Source organism: Aegilops tauschii, chromosome 2 (assembly GCF_002575655.3).
Source record: "Aegilops tauschii subsp. strangulata cultivar AL8/78 chromosome 2, Aet v6.0, whole genome shotgun sequence".
Lineage (NCBI taxonomy): Eukaryota > Viridiplantae > Streptophyta > Magnoliopsida > Poales > Poaceae > Aegilops > Aegilops tauschii.
Genome location: NC_053036.3, coordinates 271,717,180 through 271,735,909, shown reverse-complemented (window position 1 = coordinate 271,735,909; position 18,730 = coordinate 271,717,180). Strand labels below are relative to the sequence as shown.

General features: G+C 43.5%; 1 long non-coding RNA gene across 1 annotated transcript; it reads left to right on the top strand.

The window, feature by feature from the left end:
- Window positions 1-14,179: 14,179 nt before the first annotated feature.
- LOC109758995 (uncharacterized) lies at window positions 14,180-15,442 on the top strand. The gene is made up of 2 exons (XR_002231966.4): window positions 14,180-14,923; window positions 15,008-15,442. It is a non-coding gene; the product is annotated as an uncharacterized lncRNA (long non-coding RNA).
- Window positions 15,443-18,730: the final 3,288 nt, after the last annotated feature.

Below are 18,730 nucleotides of genomic sequence, written 5' to 3'. Positions count from 1 at the left end.
TTAGCCCTACTGCAATGCAGTAGAAAGAGAACTGCATTTCAGAAATAACAATACTTCGTGCTTCCAAGTGTCGAACTGCATTGTTGTAGATCGCGGACTGCATTTGTACATTGACTTCGGGCTTCCTGCATTTTATTTATTAGAGCGGGTTGTAGTTTGTGGCAGTGCCCACACACATTTTTGTTGTTGTTGTTGTTGTTGTTGTTATTCATATAAAAAATGTTTATCCTTTTTCTTTGATGTTTTATTTTTGTACTTATTTTTTTAGTGGGTCGCGTTATTTTAACTACTCTAGCGTGTTGGGCATGTGTTTGGGGACTGAAGACGTATTGGGCCCAAGTCGGGCTGTCAGCACGGCTGGTTCCCGGTGCGCTGTGTGTGCGCCCTAATGTTTAGTCGCACCTCGCCCGCGGAGGGCGCCCTCGACTTGTTTATAAGCGTTAGCGAGGCAGCAGTATCGAACTCCTCTCATTACTTATTTGGGCGCTTATACACGGTGCTCGCTGCTCTATCCTCTCTGACCTGTGGCCTCATGTGTGCCCGGCCCCATGCATCATGGCTTAGAACGATTCGCCTACTGTGGGCGTAGACCTACTATGAGACTGGCTGGGGCCGGTTGCACTTGGGTGGTCAATTTGTTTAATATTTTCTCTCTTAGGTATTTTTTCCAATGTAGGGGCGTGCACTGCTTAGTAAATCATCTTGCAGTGTATTCATCATGTTTCGTTACTGCATGTGCACACATTCCGCACTACACATTTTTGCACTACATTTTTGTGCACTGCATGCTGGTCGCATTTTTCTTTATTGTTTTTCCTCTTACATATCCTTTTTCTAGTGTATGGGTGTGCACTACTTTGTTGGGTCTGTCTGCACTGCATTCGTCATAGTCCTGTGCTGCAGGTGTACACATTTTGCACTCCGTGCATCCTTTTTGTGCCAAAGTTGTGACTGCTTGTACCAACGTCGCGGACTGCATGACTTGCATTTAAGGACTGCATCAGGTGCACTAAGTCTATGCGTTGTGCACTGCGCGAAAGTGCTTCTCTTGTGCTTCATTTTGAGCATGTACTGCACGTCATGCACACATATTGTGAACTACCTGGTATTACTTTGGAGAACTGCATTCACTTTTATTTAGAATGGTCTGCGGATTATAATTTTTTTGAAATATAAATATTTAATGATCTGCGGTTAGTTCGTGGGAAGTGCTGCAGTCAAAGTACACCTTTTTGGGTCCTTTTTCTTTGGTAACATAAGCCTTCGTTGATTGTCCTTCATTCTTGGTAACATAATTTTCATTAACTCCCATTTAATTTTAAGTTTTGACCTTTTTGCATTCCTCTTCTATAAATGTAGGCCAACTTCTACCCTTCCTTTGCAGTTCATTTCTCCTCTAGCCGCAAATTCTCTCCTTTCTCCAGCCTCTCTTTTTTTTTCCATTTTCTAGGTTTGCGATGGCTCCAGGCCCCTGTGCGAATCTCTACTGTTGTGGCCATGGTTGTGGTGTGCCGACGCACTGCGATTGCTCAGCTTGCTCGCAGGCCCGTCGTGCTCGTCGTGGGGGCAAGGTCTTATCCCGAGCTGGGCGAGCGGAGCAGCTTGCATATGGCACAATATTCACGAAAGGATTGGATATGGGCCACATCAACATTATTGCGTTCTATTCCGCCTTGCTTCGTCGTGGCCTTGGCTGCACAAGTCCTTTTGTCCATCAGCTTATGCCAACAGACATGGAGACTCATTACAAGATGGTATTTTTCGCTTGATCTGATTTTTTCTTTGTGTTTTCTATTTTTTTGTATAATTCCATACTAGTCTGAACTTCAAGTATTTTAGGAACGCACTTATTTTGTTTTATTGAAGTGTATTGCACTGTGTACTTATATCGTTTTTATTTTTTCTTGTGTGCATGGAGCTTGTGTTTTAGTTTGCATGGTTACAATATGTGAACTACTAGTTTCCACAATTTTCCCCGCTTGTACGGTGTGTACTACATGCAGCTAGTCTCAAGAACTGCATGATAGTTAGAAGCGTACTGCATGTTTGCAAGTTCCGTACTGCATATTAGATTGTGTTTTATCTGTACTACTTGTTAGACTGTTGTGCACTTCATCTAGCTCGTGTCTGTACTGTGTGTAGGTTTTTACTGCTCTGTGCAAAATATGAGAATTGTACTACTAGTATCGTCGCCAAACAGTTTTATTATGTTTTGCAGAAAATCTCCCAACGAGCTGTTAGGTATCTCCGGCTCAAGAAGAAGGGAATTCTCCAAGTTGTTCTTGGCAATGGACACCTGAAACTAGCCAAGTACCATGTAGGCGTTGACGGACGACTGTATCTAAAGAAAGGCTGGAAGGAATTTATCATTGATAGTGGCCTGAAGTCTGAGCAAGTTAATGTCCTCAACTTCTTTGAACTCGAGGATCGTATGGTTAGAATCATGTTTGACGTGATTGGTTAAGGTTATGAGGTTGATTTTGTAATAAGTACTTTTGCGTATCGAATGCTTCATCTTTTGATGTGTTTTGTAATAAGTACTTTTGTGATCTGAACCGCTTGAATTATAAGTCAGAACTTCGTGCTGCCCATGAGCTAACTGCATTTTTTTCATGCGTTGTGGATCACAATGTGTCAATGTTTACTCTATACTGCTATATATATATGGTTTACTCTATACATCATTTCTCTTGATATGGTTTAGTTGAAGAACTCATAGTCAGCAGAAAATTCGTGTTTACACGAAATTTAAACTGATACATAAGTCGTACAGATAAGCAAACTGCTATGTATATGATTAATTTATTGAACTTCATCTATTTGGTCGTTAACCTGCTGCTTCTTCGCGGTGACTGGAGCGTGTCTAATGTCGCACTTTCTTTTGTTTTCCGTGGTGGTGTTGCTGGTTCTTGTCTTTGCACAGTTGTGTTTGTAGCTCCTCACGTGCTGGTTGATGGCGGCTTTTGTTTTCCAGCAATGTGAACTGCATCCTTCTTTGCTCCTCGCGTACTGGTTGATGGCGGCTTTTGTTTTCCAGCGCTGTCAACGGCATCCTTCTTTGCTCCTCACGTGTTGGTTGATGGTGGATTTTGTTTTCCAACGCTGTGAACTGCATCCTTTCGTGCTCCTACCTATTTTTTGTATGCGGTGTCGTTCTCGGTTGTTTCTGTACAGCAACATTCCCTTGTGTTTTTCGTCTTTTGTTTGGTGGTCTTGTGGGCATTGTTTCATTGTGTTCTTCGTCCTCTTCACTCTCTTCTTCCTCTTCCTTCTCTTCTTCATCTGCTTCTTCATAAGCCTCTCTTTCTTCAGTTTCTTCATGTTCTTCGTCCTCTTCGCTCTCTTCTTCTTCCTCCGCCTCTTCTTCATCTGCTTCTTCATAAGCCATTTCTTCTTCAATTGTGTCACCATCTTCTTCTGTGATTTCATCTTCTTCGTCTTCCTCGTTTTCTGATCTTGTTCTTTTGGGTCAGGTTCTTGAATTGTGTCTCTTCCTCTTTTTGCAGATACTGCAACGTCTCGGTTTCGTCCATTTCTTAGTGCTATGAGTGGAATTTCTGTTTGGTAGTGCATCGCCATGTCCTCGGTTTTCTTGTTCATGTCTTTTTGTACATGTCCTGGAATTGTGGCCGCTAATTTGATTACATGTCTTGCACCTTCTTATTCCCAATGGGTGACCATCACTGTCCAGCTCAGGCTGTGGCTTACTGTTTTTTTCATCATTTTTCTCCTTGCATGCAACCTTTTTCTGGGTTGCATCGCCCCCTTTCTTCCTTCCTATTGTGTTTGAAACAGGAGGTGGAAGAATTATTTGTTTTTTATAGCACCAGTTGCACTGTGTTCAGTATTTTCTACTTGTTCGGCATTATTGTCATGCTGGGATTTCTCTGCTTGCTTTAGTTTTGCTTCTTCTTCTTCTTCTTCGTTGAGCACATCAACTTCCTCGATCAGTGCCCTCATACCAGACAACGCTCTGTGGCACCCAGCGTCGGACCTTGTCGCTCTGTTTGCAAGGTCCATTGCTATTTCTGTCAGCAATTTTCTACGGCAAAAAGGCAAGCTTCCATCTGGTGCTGTTTGTTCATAGTCTCTTCTATCAAACGTTGCATTTGATCTTGCGTTCTGGGTGTATCTTTTAATGATGTACACCTTAGGAATCTTGGGTAATCTCAAATGAGAAAGCATGCATAACACATGGACGCAAAAGAGCCCTGCAGAAAACACATGATTTCTTTGTTTTGTAAGTGAACTGCATGAAATTAATAAACACATAAACTTCACTTGGTTTTGTGAATTACTCATGCATGTGGACTTTAAAAGTTCAGTAAGTGAGCTTTCGTGCATGACTGTCAGAAATTAGGATTTTTTGCTAGCGAGTCACACCTGTGTGTGTCCAGAGTTTGCACTCACATTCACAGACACCTTTCTCTTCATCGGTGACCACTTGGAAATTATGCCTTGCCTAGTCAAACGCATCCGACCGTTGTAGTGGTGTACGAGATACTTTGTCGGGTTCCCAGGGCACCGTTCTGCTCTGAATGTAGTGCTACGGTAGAGTGTTTCTTTGAAATCTGCAAACACAACCCTTGTATACACTTTTGATAGCTGAACTTCGAACCCAAACTGGGTTGTTGTCTTTACCTCTGACTGCATGCTTAGCAATGCAGTGTTACGAACTAGAGAAATGAAAATTTTGTTTGTTTTCGTAGTTATATTTAGCAGTTTTTGATGGACATTTTGTTTACCTCATTTGCTACTGTCTCTGCGTGCTCGACGACCTTCCTGGTCTGAATGCACTTGTCCACCTACTGAGCAAACAGATGGAGATCATGCTTCTCTTTGACAAAGTTTTTCTTCAATATGCGGTTCATGCTCTCGCTTCTCTGCGTGGAAGTCATCTGAGCACAGAAAATTTCCTTGTAGTAAGCCGAGATCCACTCGTGCCTGTCATCCCACAACGAATTCATCACTTCGTCGTTTTGCAAGTTGTATTTTTGAATGAGGTCCTTCCATGCCCGTTCAAATTCTGACGACATTAGTGGGTGGTTCAGCACCGCATTGAGGTCATCCTTGAGTTTCTCGTGCGCCTTATACAGCAAGGCCAGGTGGTCTTTGTACTTCTTCATGATATGCCACCGACGCAACTTATGTAGTGTATCTGGGAGGATAGTTTTTAATGCTGCCTTCATCGAAGAACACTGGTCTGAGAAGGCGCAAATAGTGTTTTTTATTATGTTGTTGTGTGTAAGATAGACGGAAGAAATATAAGTGTACCAAACGAACGTAAGTATACGGGTTTTTTGGTACTTGTGAGCATGCAGATTGGTGGCTTGTTGTTCATACACCTTAAAAATGTTTTGAAAACCCACTCGAACGAAGGTATTGTTTCATCTCGCACAAGGGCAATAGAAAATATGGTGCTCTGTAGATGATGGTTCACTCCCACGAAGACTCCTAGCGGCATGTGGAATTTGTTAGTTTTATATGTCGTGTCAAATGTAACGCAGTCTCCAATATCTTCATAGGATCCTTTGCAACTTGCGTTGGCCCAAAAGACATTTCTTACATGGTTATCTACATCAACGTCATAATCATAGAAGAACTCTGGGTTTATCTTCTGCATCTTCTCGAATAAATCCAGAAGTTTCTTGACGTCATCTTGGGACTCTTCTCTGGCAAACTTCTGTTTCCTACATTTCAAACGCAATGCAAACTCATCTCATCAAACAGGAAATAATTACCGACATAATGCTCAAGTGATATGCTCTGTGATCTGCTTACTTGCTTACCCAGTCGCGGCTAGTATGTCCCATGTACTGCAAACCACCGGACATATGCGACAACGTTGACATCATCTGAGCGTGTGTGTGGTTGTGCAGCTGCATGTCTTTCACTAACTGGTCAATCAAAGGATCATCTCTTTTGTGCGATCGCATGTGCAAAAGCATCCCGGGGCTTTCCAGCATCTTGTGATTGTGGTTGAGTTCAACCATTTATATCACAAATTTGCCATCCTTCCTCTTTTTGACTCTAACTTTTGCCTTGCAGTCAATCCTTTTTTATGTCTTCTCATGTTTCCGGTCATAATCTGACACAGTCTGCTTGTGCGTCCCTTCTCTTGAGCAGACAATGTAGGCATTTGTCTTGTGTTTTGCCCTCTTGCGTATGCCAAACCCTGCATATCTTGCATAATTGTTGTAAAAGTCCCATGCCTTGTTGTATGTGGTGAACTTCATTCCAGCGGCAGGTATGAGGTTCAGCGGCATGTTTTTATCATGTATTAAGTGCAATACTCGATGAGATAAATTGTTCTACTTTGTTTTAAATACGAGGAGTGCATACGATTTTAATAAAGCATTGCAATGTTCCTAAGTTTTCAGAAGAATCAACTGTATTAGGTGTTAGGTCAAACCTCACAAGAAATATCATTGTGCACTGCAATGTTATCTGAATGGACTGCATACATTATTATTTTTCAGGACATAAAACTTACATGTGTGTAGAGTCGTTCACCCGATGGTGTTTGCAGCTCGCCGGGTTGTATTGGACATAGTGGAGTTATAGAAGATCTGTGTAGTTGAGGATCTCGCGGCGGCAATAGTGAGGAGGATTTGTACCTCCCGTTGACTTCTGACCGAGGCACCCTTGGTGGTCGCAGTGTCGAAGTTGATGAAGCACGTCTACTTGGAGCTCTGTTTTTCGGTGCAGCGGGTGGACGCTGAGCTCTGTGTTGTGGTGCAGTAGGTGCACGCGGTGGTAATCCAGTGTTGTGGCGATGTCTCACTGGATTGGTTTGAAATTTTGGAGCGGCGGCACATCATCATAATCATCATCTGCTGCAACATGATGTTCAACTACATCATCATTGTCTGTTCGGACATGCTGTCCAAATGTACTGAACTCATGCTTATACTTTGGGTTGAGAACTGTTATTGGCTCAACTTCATCGTCGTCATCTTCATCATACTGTCGGTGAGTGCCCTCCCAGATGAAGGTGACATCGTCATCATCCTCGACTACCTCTTCTCCCTGGAAAAAATCTTCTTCCGGAGAGTATTGCACCCTGTTTGTTGTCGTGAAGAATCCTCGAGGAATCTCAGGGGTAACCCGGCCAGTGTCTCTTTCAGAAGAAGCTTTACTCTTCTGAAAGTTGTTGTTCCCTGGGTTGTCAATTATGCGCGGCATTTTGTATCTGCTGAACGTCATTTCCTGCACAAACTGGTCGAGTTGTATTGTGAGGCAAAATGAACTAAATGATACGAACTGCAATGTGTTTCAAATGGTACCGCACACTAATGCACGCTGACTGCATCACCCCGCAAGGTAAACTGAAGTAACCGCACTGCATCGTTGTCCGTATTGAACCTGTACAACCGTACTGCATAGCCGAGCAAGCGTACTGCATAACCGAGCAAGTGCACTACATTTTTTCCTATCGCGAACTGAAGTAACCGCACTGCTTAGTTTTTGGAAGCGTACTGTACTGCGTGTACTGCTTTGTCTGGAACAAGTTAACTAAGATGGTTGAGGAAGTGTACTACTTACCTCGTGTTGCAGTGATTTCTTGCGTTTGCATGAGGAAGTTCCCTTCTCTTTCGTCCGCATCACTTTTGCATTCACCTGTGCAGTCCACTTGCCCTTCAATAGTTCATGAGCTGTCTAGACGTTGCTCAAGGTGAGCGGAGACGGAGGATTTGCTTTGAAGGTCATTGCAGACTTAATCCAAGAAGTTGTCGTGGGTGAAGAAACCTTCCGCACAGTCCTCCTTGCTTGAATTGGTTTGATGTCGAGGCAGCACCAACCCACATCTGATGAAGTACAAGTTATTGAAGGCCCAGAGGAGTTCGGCGGTGGCGCTACCGAGCTGCTGCCGCAGAAGAAGGCCGATATGCTAGCGGGGGAGGTGTTGCTCGGTTGCTGCCGCGGAAGAAGGCCGAGAGGCGACGGGCGGCGTTGCTGCTTGCCGCTGCCGTGGAAGAACGCCGAGAGCAGAGGGGCAGCATCGCTGCCGGCAGCCACCGCGGAAGAAGGCCGGGAGGGGAGGGGCGTTGGTGCACCCAGGCCGCCTCCACGGGAGATAGCGGGGAGGGGAGGGGCAGCATCGCTCCCAGGCTGCTGCCGCGGAAGAAGGTTGGGAGGAGAGGGGTGGCGGCGCTCCGAGGCCGCTGCTGCGGAAGAAGGACAGGATTGGAGGGGCGGCGGCGCTCCCAGGCCGCTGCCGTGGAAGAAGGCCGGGAGGAGAGGGGCGGCGGCGCTCCCAGGCCGCTGCCGCGGAAGAAGGCTGGGAGGAGAGGGGCGGCGGCGATCTGGTGGTGGATGTGCAGAATAAGGTGGGTGTTATCAGAATAAGACTCTTTATATATACATACATACATACATACATACATACATACATACATACATACATACATGAACACTATTCTGATCACGAGATCATAATAATATTCTGATCACAACCTGAGCTGCCTGAGTAACGTGCCTGAACTTCCCTTTGTACGAACCCGACCTTCAAGCTATCTTCGCAACCGTGTCTCCCCACGTGAATTATTCTGGTTAGTTGTGTTCTATATGATGTTAATGTAATCTAGAAAGGTTTTTTAGCAACTAAATACCCGTTTTAAATAGGAATCTCGCTCGTTGGCGGATTTTGCTCTCGGGTTGTGATGAAATTGCATTTTTTGCAATTTTACTGCCTCAGTTGTTCGACCTGAATTTCTCCCAGTGCTAGGTTGAACTTCCGCCAACATTGTCCAAATGGGGCTTCTGATATACCGTTGGAAAGCTATGAACACCAGTATCATGACCCAAGTTGATTTTTTGCAAAATGTAAGCGGTTTAAGAGCAGTTTTGAAAACCGTTTTTTCTTCATACAAAAAACATGAATCATATTTTCGATCACATTTCTATATCGTTTATCGGAATTAGACAAATAATACGGCGTTGGAAAGCTGCTATAAAAACGCTCCTTTCACATGTTGAAAGTTTTCTCTAATTCCTTATGGTTAAAAAGTAATTTGGAAAATCGTAAAAATTCGCAAACCGAATAGCCGAGTTCGTATTTTTGATGTCATTTCTAAACGGCTGATCCAATTGTAGCACATGATATGGCGTTGGAAAGCTTATGAAATGTGCTACTTTCTCTTGTTGAAAGTTTTTTCTAATTTTGAACGGTTTAAAAGTAATTTAGAAAACGGTACAAGTTCCACCGAGTTTGTATTTTTCAGCTAATTTTCCAACCTTATGTCCGAATGCAGCAAGTGATATGGCGTTGGAAAGTTTGAGGAAATGCGAAACTTTTTGGTATATATTATTTCTCCCAATTCATTACGGTTTTATGTCAATTTTGAAAATGGCTAAAAACATATTTTCGCTGTAAGTTTTACAACTTTTATCGGAATGGGGCAAATAATATACCGTTGAAAAGCTACGAAAAATGCGAAACTTTTTCATGTTGATGGTTTTTCTGATTCCTAGCCGTTTTCAAGTAATTTCGAAAACGGCAGGATCATTCGTTCTGCCTTTATCGCGAAACAGATTCTTCAAAAATGCACCACGTGAAGAACTTGAACTTCTCGACATGTTTACTTGAACTTCACTCTGTTTTTCACGTGCTTTTTTTCTCGTAGATCTCCATCCACTCACCGGAACACTCACCGGAATTGAGCAAGTGATATACCGGTGGAAAGCTACTGTAAACACGCAACTTTCTCGTGTTGATCGTTTTTTCATACTCGCGACATTTTAAAAGTTTTTCATCTAAAATTCATTCACTGTAGTAGTTGAACTTCCTGCTATTTTTACGTTGAACTTGTGTGACGTATTTTTCGTTTGTAATTTTCTCATCCATTCGTTAGTGTTACACAAATGATATTATTTCGTACAAACCACTCTCACAATAATTTTTTAAACTTTCTCCGACGGAGGACTTGAAATTACATAAATGATATTCCTGCCGTTTTCAATTATTTAGAAAATGGAGAGATCATGATCTTTGCCTTCATCGCGAAAGGAAATGCACTGCGTGAAGTAGTTAAACTTCTCGGGCATGTCTGTTTGAACTTCAGTCTGTTTTTGACGTGTTGTTTTTTGCCCGTAACTCTCCAACCACTTATCGGAATTGAGAAAATGGTATACTGATGAAAAGATGTTGAAAACAACAACTTTTCGTGTTGATCATTTTTTTCATACTCGCGACGGTTCAAAATATTTTTTTGAATGCGTAAAAATGTGTTTTTAATGGTATACATAGAACTTTTAAATCATTTATCAGAATGTAGCATATAATATATCATTGGAAAGATTATAAATAGGAGCATCATTTTCATGTAGACAAGCGTTATAGATTCGTTCTCATTTGAGAGCAGTTTTAAAAATGGCAAAAACAACGCCGTTTTTGCCTGTATTTTACATGCAATTGAAGGTCGGACGTCTCGCACTAGAGATCTTGAACTTCACTGAGAGGAGCACGTGAACTTATTGCAATAACCGTTTCAGGCTTTTAGTTTTGTATTCTTTTATTCTTACCAGAAACGCATCCCGTGTAGCAGTTGAACTGCTCACTGTTTTCACTTTGAACTTGTGTACACATTTTTATTTGTAATTCCGCACCCGTTTTGCGAGAGTTGCACAAATGATATACCATTAAAAACCTATTGAAAAGACACAACTTTCTCTAATACGGTTAAACTCTTATTTCGAACAACATACACGAATTTGTGTTAACCATTCATTTTGGAATAGAGCATACAATATACCCTTTGGAGAGATGTTGAATAGGAGGAACGATTTTTATGCAGAGTATTTTGTTTCAACTTTTATAACGAATTGATATAATTGTTTTAAAAGACCAAAAACAACATATTTTTTGTTTTTCGAACATGTAAATACAAGTTGAACCTCTCTCACAATTTTTTAACTTCCTAGGCCGAGCACTTGAACTTCTAGCAACAATTTTTTTGACTTTGCTTTTTTATTCTTTTTTCTCATGTGAAACACACACCATATAATATCTGAGCTTCTTGTTATTATCACTTTGAACTTCTCTCTGTGTCGCTTTAGTAAGATAAAAAATCAGAGTTTTTTATAGGCATTGAACGACTCTTACCTTTTTATACTCATCTCAAACACATTTCCGTGTAGTATTTGAACTTCCTGTTGTTTTCACTTTGAACTTCTGTCACATTTTTTCCGCAGTTCCTCACCCATTTGTTGGAGATGCCCAAATGATATACCATTAGAAACATGAGTTTTTTTATTACTTTCGATCTTCTCTATTATTTTAATTTGAAATTCTTAGTTTTATTCTTAGAAAAATATGCATCGAACAATTTTTTAAAATTGAACTTCATACTTTTCTTTTTTATTTTTTAAAATTGAACTTCATACTATTCTTTGTCGTATACATCGAACTACTTCGTTACTTTAATATGAAATTCATGAATTTAGGTGATGGTTGGGGGTGATGTGGTTTTTTATTATTAATTACACTTCTAGGTTTTATTCTTTAGTAACGAGGAAACTTCGAGTTCTTTTATACACATTGAACTACTTCATTTTTATTTAAACTTCTAGGTGTTATTCATTTGTAACCGGAAAAGTCTTAGTTTTGTAATATACATCGAACCATTCCATTATTTAACTTTGAACTTCTATACTTTTTTGAAACGGGGAAAATTCATTTTTTACAAACCTTTGAACTGCTCTATTTTATTAATTTGACCTTCTTGGGTTTGTAACAAACATTGAACTTTTTTATTTAAATTTGAACCTTAAGGTTTTTTTTCTAGGAACAGGGAAAATCCAATTTTTTCTATAATTTTTGTACTGCTAAGGAATATTTCTGCCATAAAAACATTTTTTTAAATTGTAGAGAGCATGTCATGTTCAACTTTGAGGGATAGGGGATGTCCCTCTGAACCTAACTTGCTTATATGAACTTTGTTATTTTGGTTCGTCGTACTTCCTGGGTTTCCCTAGTTGAACTAATGATTATTTTGGATTTTTTTAATTTTGCCGAAATGATCGTTTTGCTTTTACATCTCCTGTTTTTGCGTATGCATGGGTGCTGCCGTCATCGGTGGTTGGGCGCGGGGCGGCGGCGAGGGTGTCGCCGATTAGGCGTGGTGCTACGGCATCATAGCAAGTTGGGGCGAGAGTGGATAGTGCGGGAGTTGGGGTGCATCGTCGGTTGGGTCGTATGGTGGGTTTGGGTAGTTTAATATTGTCTCTTTTTTTGTTTTCAACGAGTTTGGGAGGATCTCAGCTAGTGATTCTAGTTTTCAAATATTGGATTTTTAAATTTGTAATACTTTTCTTTTCCAATTTTTGAAACGGTAAAACCATGTACTCAAAAAAACATTGAAGGAATGTGTTACGCTTATTTGAACTTCTTGCTTTTCTTTAGCTACAAAAATTACTGATGTTTTTATAAACATTGACCTGCTATGTATTTTAAAATTGAACTTCTTGGTTTACTTTCAGAGATGGGAAAATGTGTCTATTGTTTTGTCTTTTAACTTATTGGCTTTTTTGGTTTTGTGAACTTCTAGAGTTTATTTTTTAGGGCAAACTCTTTTTATGGTAAAATAATTTTGGCTTGTTTTTTAATGTCGATTTTTCTTCTCTCTTTTTCCCAGCCTTTTTTGTCTTTTTTCTAACCTTCAACTTTTTTGGACATAATGTTTGAATTTCCTTGAAGGTATTTCTCGTCAACCATTCATTTTTGTGTATTAAAAGTAACAGGCACGGCCATGGAGGGTCAAACTTTGTCAACCACGAACTGGATGGACCTTGTCCAACGCAAGAGTTGGACTTCAGTTAACTTCAGATTCTGTCTCCACCATCATTTACGGTTGCTCAAGCCACAGCAGCGACTGCCCAATGTCATCGCTCGCATCAGGCATGGTGTCCATCAGTAGAAAAAGAGAGAGTTTCCTATTCCTGAGAAGATCAACGTCGCTGCTTTTTTTGCACCCTGACCCGGTTCTCCTGTAGCATTGGACAGAGGAGTGGTGAGACTTGTGCAGGTCGATGAGATTCGCCAGGGAAGGTCGCTGATAGGAGCCACAACAGGAAACACGAGAGGGATGGCGACCATATGGCCAGCTTGCGGCAGATTGGTGCTCGGGGAAGCCGAGGCAGGGGGTGCAGCGTGGCGATAGTGAGAAGCCTCCACGGAGGAGCGCGAGCGGCTGCAGCGAAAGGGAGCCGCCGCCGGCTGTGTGGCCGGAGGCAGGAGGTGGTATTGGCTGAAAACATGTTGGCACACGATCAGCAAGGGAACTCAGCGAGCCCATCCATGCCGGTTGTCACCGTGGCAGGGTGGGAGAACGACGACGGTAGGTAGGAAGGAGGAGTTCGGGGAAGGCACGCGGCCGGCTGCAGGTCGTGGCCTCCTGCAGCTGAAGGTCGATGCCTCCTCCAGCTGCAGGATAGCACCCAACCCGCACGTGGACTAGTGGTCGCCGGCGAGTGGAGGGCAGTGAAGAATCCTCACCGGATCTGGCGCCTCGAGGTTCTCCGGGAGAGGGAGGGCATCCCCGCGGTGGAAGAAGGCAGCAGCGCATGGAGGTGAAGCGGCGACACGTGGGATGGCTGGATGGGGGACGGTGGTGCGCGAGAGGTAGGGCGGCGGTGCGCAGAGGCAGGAGGCGAGCGCGTGGGAGGCTGGGCGCGGCGGCGGGGGAAGATGGGGACCACAACACCGACGATGAGCGCAGTTGGCGACAGCGGTGGGATCTAGGGGCGTCGGTGTCTCCAGTTGGGGCGTGGCGGGGTAGCGGCGGAGCTGCCAGTTGGGGACGGGGCGGCGGGCGCGTCGCCATTAGGGGCGGGAGGTGGCAGATGTGGGGGATCGGGGAAGGTGGGGGATCGGGGAAGGTGGTGGATCGGGGGAAGCGCGAGGTGGGGTGGGCTTTCTTCTTTTTTACCGTCACTGCCCGGTTCGCGAATTCGGGAAATCCTCATCGGGCCCTATATAGGCCAGACGTGATCCAAATAGTTATTCTGATCTTGCGATCAAAATAGTGCCACCCTATATATACATATACATATATATATATATGATGGGTCTATTATGATAACACCCTTAAGAGTCTTATTCTAATAACAAAAAGCTTATTCTGCTAACACTGCGTCTAGCACCGAAACAAACAAAAAAGGCTACCGCCCACTAGTGCCCGCCCACCCACCCACCCATCCCCATCCCGCACGACCCAAATCCCAGCCGCCCCGCCTCCTCCTCCCGCCCGGCGCCGGCCCACCTCCTCCTCCTCCGGCCAGGTGCTGCCCCGCCTCCTCCTCCCGCTCGGCGCCGCCCCACCTCCTCCTCCTCCCCGCCATAGGCTTCCCCTGTTGTGCTCCCCACATCTTTCTCGCGCGCCTCCGACCCGCAGCCTCGCCCCACTCCAGCCATGGCCACGGCCCCGCCACGCGCTCGCCGGCGTCAACGGCCCCTGCCCCGCCGTGACTCCCTTCTGCTGCTTCCACCTTCTCCTTCTGGCACCACTGAAAAGACTCCTCCTCGTGCCGCCACACCAGCTCCCGCCCCCTGCCCAGCCACCTACCCCGGCCCTGAGACCGCCGGATCCAGCGGGATCCTCCTTCCGTGCCTGCCCTGCGACGCGCGCATCCTAAAACAGAGGCGAGGCGCCCGCGCTAGGGAGCAGGCAGGTTTCCTCGATGCGACGGCGCGGGCCGTGTTCCTCCTCGAGCTCAGCCTGGCCTACGGCGCCGGCCAAACCTCCCCTGACCCCGGATCCAAATCGTTCGACTGGGATCCGGTGGTGGGAGGCTAGATCGATGCGGTGGGGGCTGGCTTCCCACGACAGTTGACCGCTACAGCCACCGCTCCGCTACCTAACTGCGTCGATAAGCACCACGACGGCAGGATCTCGTCGGGTCCTCCCCTCCTACGGCCTCCGAGGTACCCATTTCCCCGTCGCGACCTCGACCAAACCAGCAGTGTACTGCAGTTTTTTGTGGTTCAATTTTTGTCGTTGCGGTGCAGATTGCAGCAACGTGCCTTCGCGGCGCGCCGCCCCCAGATCCACGCTGCTGGATCCAGTGACCCCGGGCACGGATCCATGAATCCCCTCCCCATCGTTGCGACGGACACCACCGGAGGGCCATCCGATGCTGCGACTCAACGATGGTGGCGGGCGTCGGTGCCGGCCGCCGCTCCCGAGATCCCTCCATCTCCAATCCTCCCCAACCTTCTGCTCGTTTTGGGCACCTTGTGCAGTTCAGAAACGTGGGCTTGCAGTGCAGTTGGTCATGTGTGATGAATAAAAACAGGTGTATACTGAATTTGGTGTGCTCTCATGGGTACTGAATTTGGTGTGTTCTCGTGTGTACTGTTTGTGTAAACAGAATGATGTTTCATTAACCTCTGTATGTAGTGCAGTTTTTTCGTGTGGATCAAAATTCAGTCGACTACATCAAACACCACGTGCAGTGCGTTTGGTCCTCGGATGTGGTTCACTTTTGAGAGTGATGATGTTCACTTGCACAAAGCATGGAACTGTGAAAAAAATTAGCTAAACAAAAAATAGTAATGCCGTTCACTTCCATGTATGTTGAGGTTCATTTGCACTCGTCTCTGCGGTCCACTCTCGTCCATAATTTTTTTTGAAGGAAACAAAAACTCGTTCGAGAAAATTTACGTCCAAAAAAATCATGAAGTTTGCTTGACTGTCTGATGCAGTGTGGTTTTTCGTCCGAAGCAGTGCGTTCTTCTGTCGTTCATAAAAAAATGACAACAAAAACTCACAAAAGCTCATCTGAGAAAATTTACGCCCGACAAGAAAATCATTAAGTTCGCTTGACTCTTTGATGCAGTGCGGTTTTTCGTCCGAAGCAGTGCGTTCTTCTGTATTTCATAAAAAAATGATAACAAAAACTCACAAAAAGCTCATCTGAGAAAATTTACGCCCGACAAGACAAATTATGAAGTTTGCTTGACTGTCTGATGCAGTGCGGCTTTCCATCCGAAGCAGTGCGTTCTTTTGTCGTTCATAAAAAATGACAACAAAAACTCACAAAAAAGCTCATCTGAGAAAATTTATGCCCGATAAGACAAATCATGAAGTTCGCTTGACTGTCTGATGCAGTGCAGTTTTCTGTCCGAAGCAGTGCGTTCTTCTGTCTGATGCAGTACACACGTCGGTTTTGGTGTCTCAAAAAACAGAGTATCCGCATTTTAGTAATTTTAAAACTGCTCTTAAACCGTAAGGAATTAGAGAGCGTGTTCTACATGAAAAAGTTGCGCCTCGTCGATATCTTTCCGATGATGTATCATTTGCATCGTTACGGAAGAGCGGTTTGAAATTTTTTACGAAAAGACGGCCGCTGCCACTCGTCGTTCGCCGCATGATTTTCCAAATTAACTTAAAACCGTAAGGAATCTCAAAAACATTTCAACATATGAAAGTTGCGCCTTGTCCGTAGCTTTCCAATGGCGTATCACACACCTCATTTCGACAAACGGTTCAAAAACTAGAGCGAAAACAGTACCAAAAATTTGATTTTTTTTGAAAAACAGAGTTCCACGATTTAGTAAATTTGAAGCTGCTCTTAAACTGTAACGAATTAGAGAAAATAATAGATATGAAAAAGATGCGCCTCGACGATATCTTTTCAACGGTGTATCATTTGCATCATTCGGACGTGCGGTTTAGAAAAAACGTGAAAAAAGCTCGCTGCCACACGTCGTACGCCGCACCATTTTTAAAACTGCTCTTAAACCGTGAGGAATCTCGAAAAGTGTTCAACATGGCAAAGTAGCGCCTAATTCATAGCTTTTCAACGGTATATTACACGCCTCGTTCCGATAAACGGTTAAAAAACTAGAGCAAAAAAGGTACCAAAAAAACAGAGCATGCAGTTTTTTTAGGCCGAGAAGTTCACTCACCTGAGTACTGTAACACACTTGGTTCAAACAATGACGTGCACTTACATTGAGCGTGCAGTGCGGAAGTGTTATCAGAATAGTTATTCTGCTAATATTAGCAGAATAGACCAGCTGTACATAAACACTATTCTGATCACGGGATCAGAATAATATTCTGATCACAGCCTGAACTTCCTGAGTAACGCGTCTGAACTTCCCTCTGTACAAACCCGAACTTCGGGCTATCTTCGCAACCGTGGCTTCCCCCACGAATTATTCTTGTTAGTCGTGTTCTATATGATGTTAGTGTAATCTAGAAACGTTTTTTAGCAACTAAATACCGGTTTTAAATAGGAATCTCGCTCGTTGGCGGATTTTGCTCTCGGGTCGTGTTGAAATTGCGTTTTTTGCAATTTTACTGCCTGAGTTGTTCGACCTGAACTTCTCCCAGTGCTAGGTTGAACTTCCGCCAACATTGCCCAAATGGGGCTTGCGATATACCGTTGGAAAGCTATGGACACCAGTATCATGCCCCAAGTTAAATTTTTGGCAAAATGTAAGCGCTTTAAGAGCAGTTTGAAAACCGTTTTTTCTTCATACAAAAAACGTGAATCGTATTTTCTATCGCATTTCTAAACCGTTTATCGGAATGAGGCAAATAATATGGCGCTGAAAAGCTGCTGCAAAACCGCTCCTTCCACATGTTGAAAGTTTTCTCTAATTCCCTACGGTTAAAGAGTAATTTGGAAAATCATAAAATTTCGCAAACCGAACAGCCGAGTTCGTATTTTCGATGTCATTTCTAAACGGCTAATCTAATTGAGGCAAATGATATGGCTTTGGAAAGCTTATGAAAATGCGCTACTTTTTATGTAGAAAGTTTTTTCTAATTTTAAACAGTTTAAGAGTAATTTAGAAAACGGTACAAGTTCCACCGAGTTCGTATTTTCGATCTATTTTTTAACCGTATGTCCGAATGCAGAAAATATATGATGTTGGAAAGCTTGAAGAAATGCGAAACTTTTTGGTATATATTGTTTCTCCCAGCTCCTTACAGTTTTATGTCAATTTTGAAAATGGCTAAAAATGTATTTTCACCGTAATTTTTACAAACTTTATCGGAATGGGGCAAATAATATACCGTTGAAAAGCTAAGGAAAATACGAAACTTTTTCATGTTGATGGTTTTCTGTGATTCCTAGCCGTTTTCAAGTAATTTTGAAAATGGCGAGATCATTCGTTCTGCCTTTATCGCGAAACAGATTATTCGAAAATGCACCACGTGAAAAATCTGAACTTCTCGGCATGTCTACTTGAACTTCACTCTGTTTTTCACGTGCTTTTTTTGCTCGTATATATCCATCCACTGCTCGTAGCTCTCCATCCACTCACCGGAATTGAGCAAGTGATATACCGATGGAAAGCTGCTGTAAACACGCAACTTTCCCGTGTTGATCGTGTTTTCATACTCGCGACAATTTTAAAAGTTTTTCTTCTCAAATTCATTCACTATAGTAGTCGAACTTCGTGTTGTTTTCACGTTGAACTTCTGTGACGTATTTTCGTTTGTAATTTTCTCATTCATTTCGTCAGTGTTACACAAATGATATTCTTTTTGTACAAACCTCTCTCACAATATATTTTTAACTTTCTCCGACCAAGGACTTGAATTTACACAAATGATATTCCTGCCGTTTTGAAGTAAATTAGAAAATGACGAGATCATGATTCATGCCTTCATCGCGAATGGAAATGCACTGCGTGAAGTAGTAGAACTTCTCGGGCATGTCTGTTTGAACTTCACTCTGTTTCTGACGTGATTTTTTTGCCCGTAACTCCCAA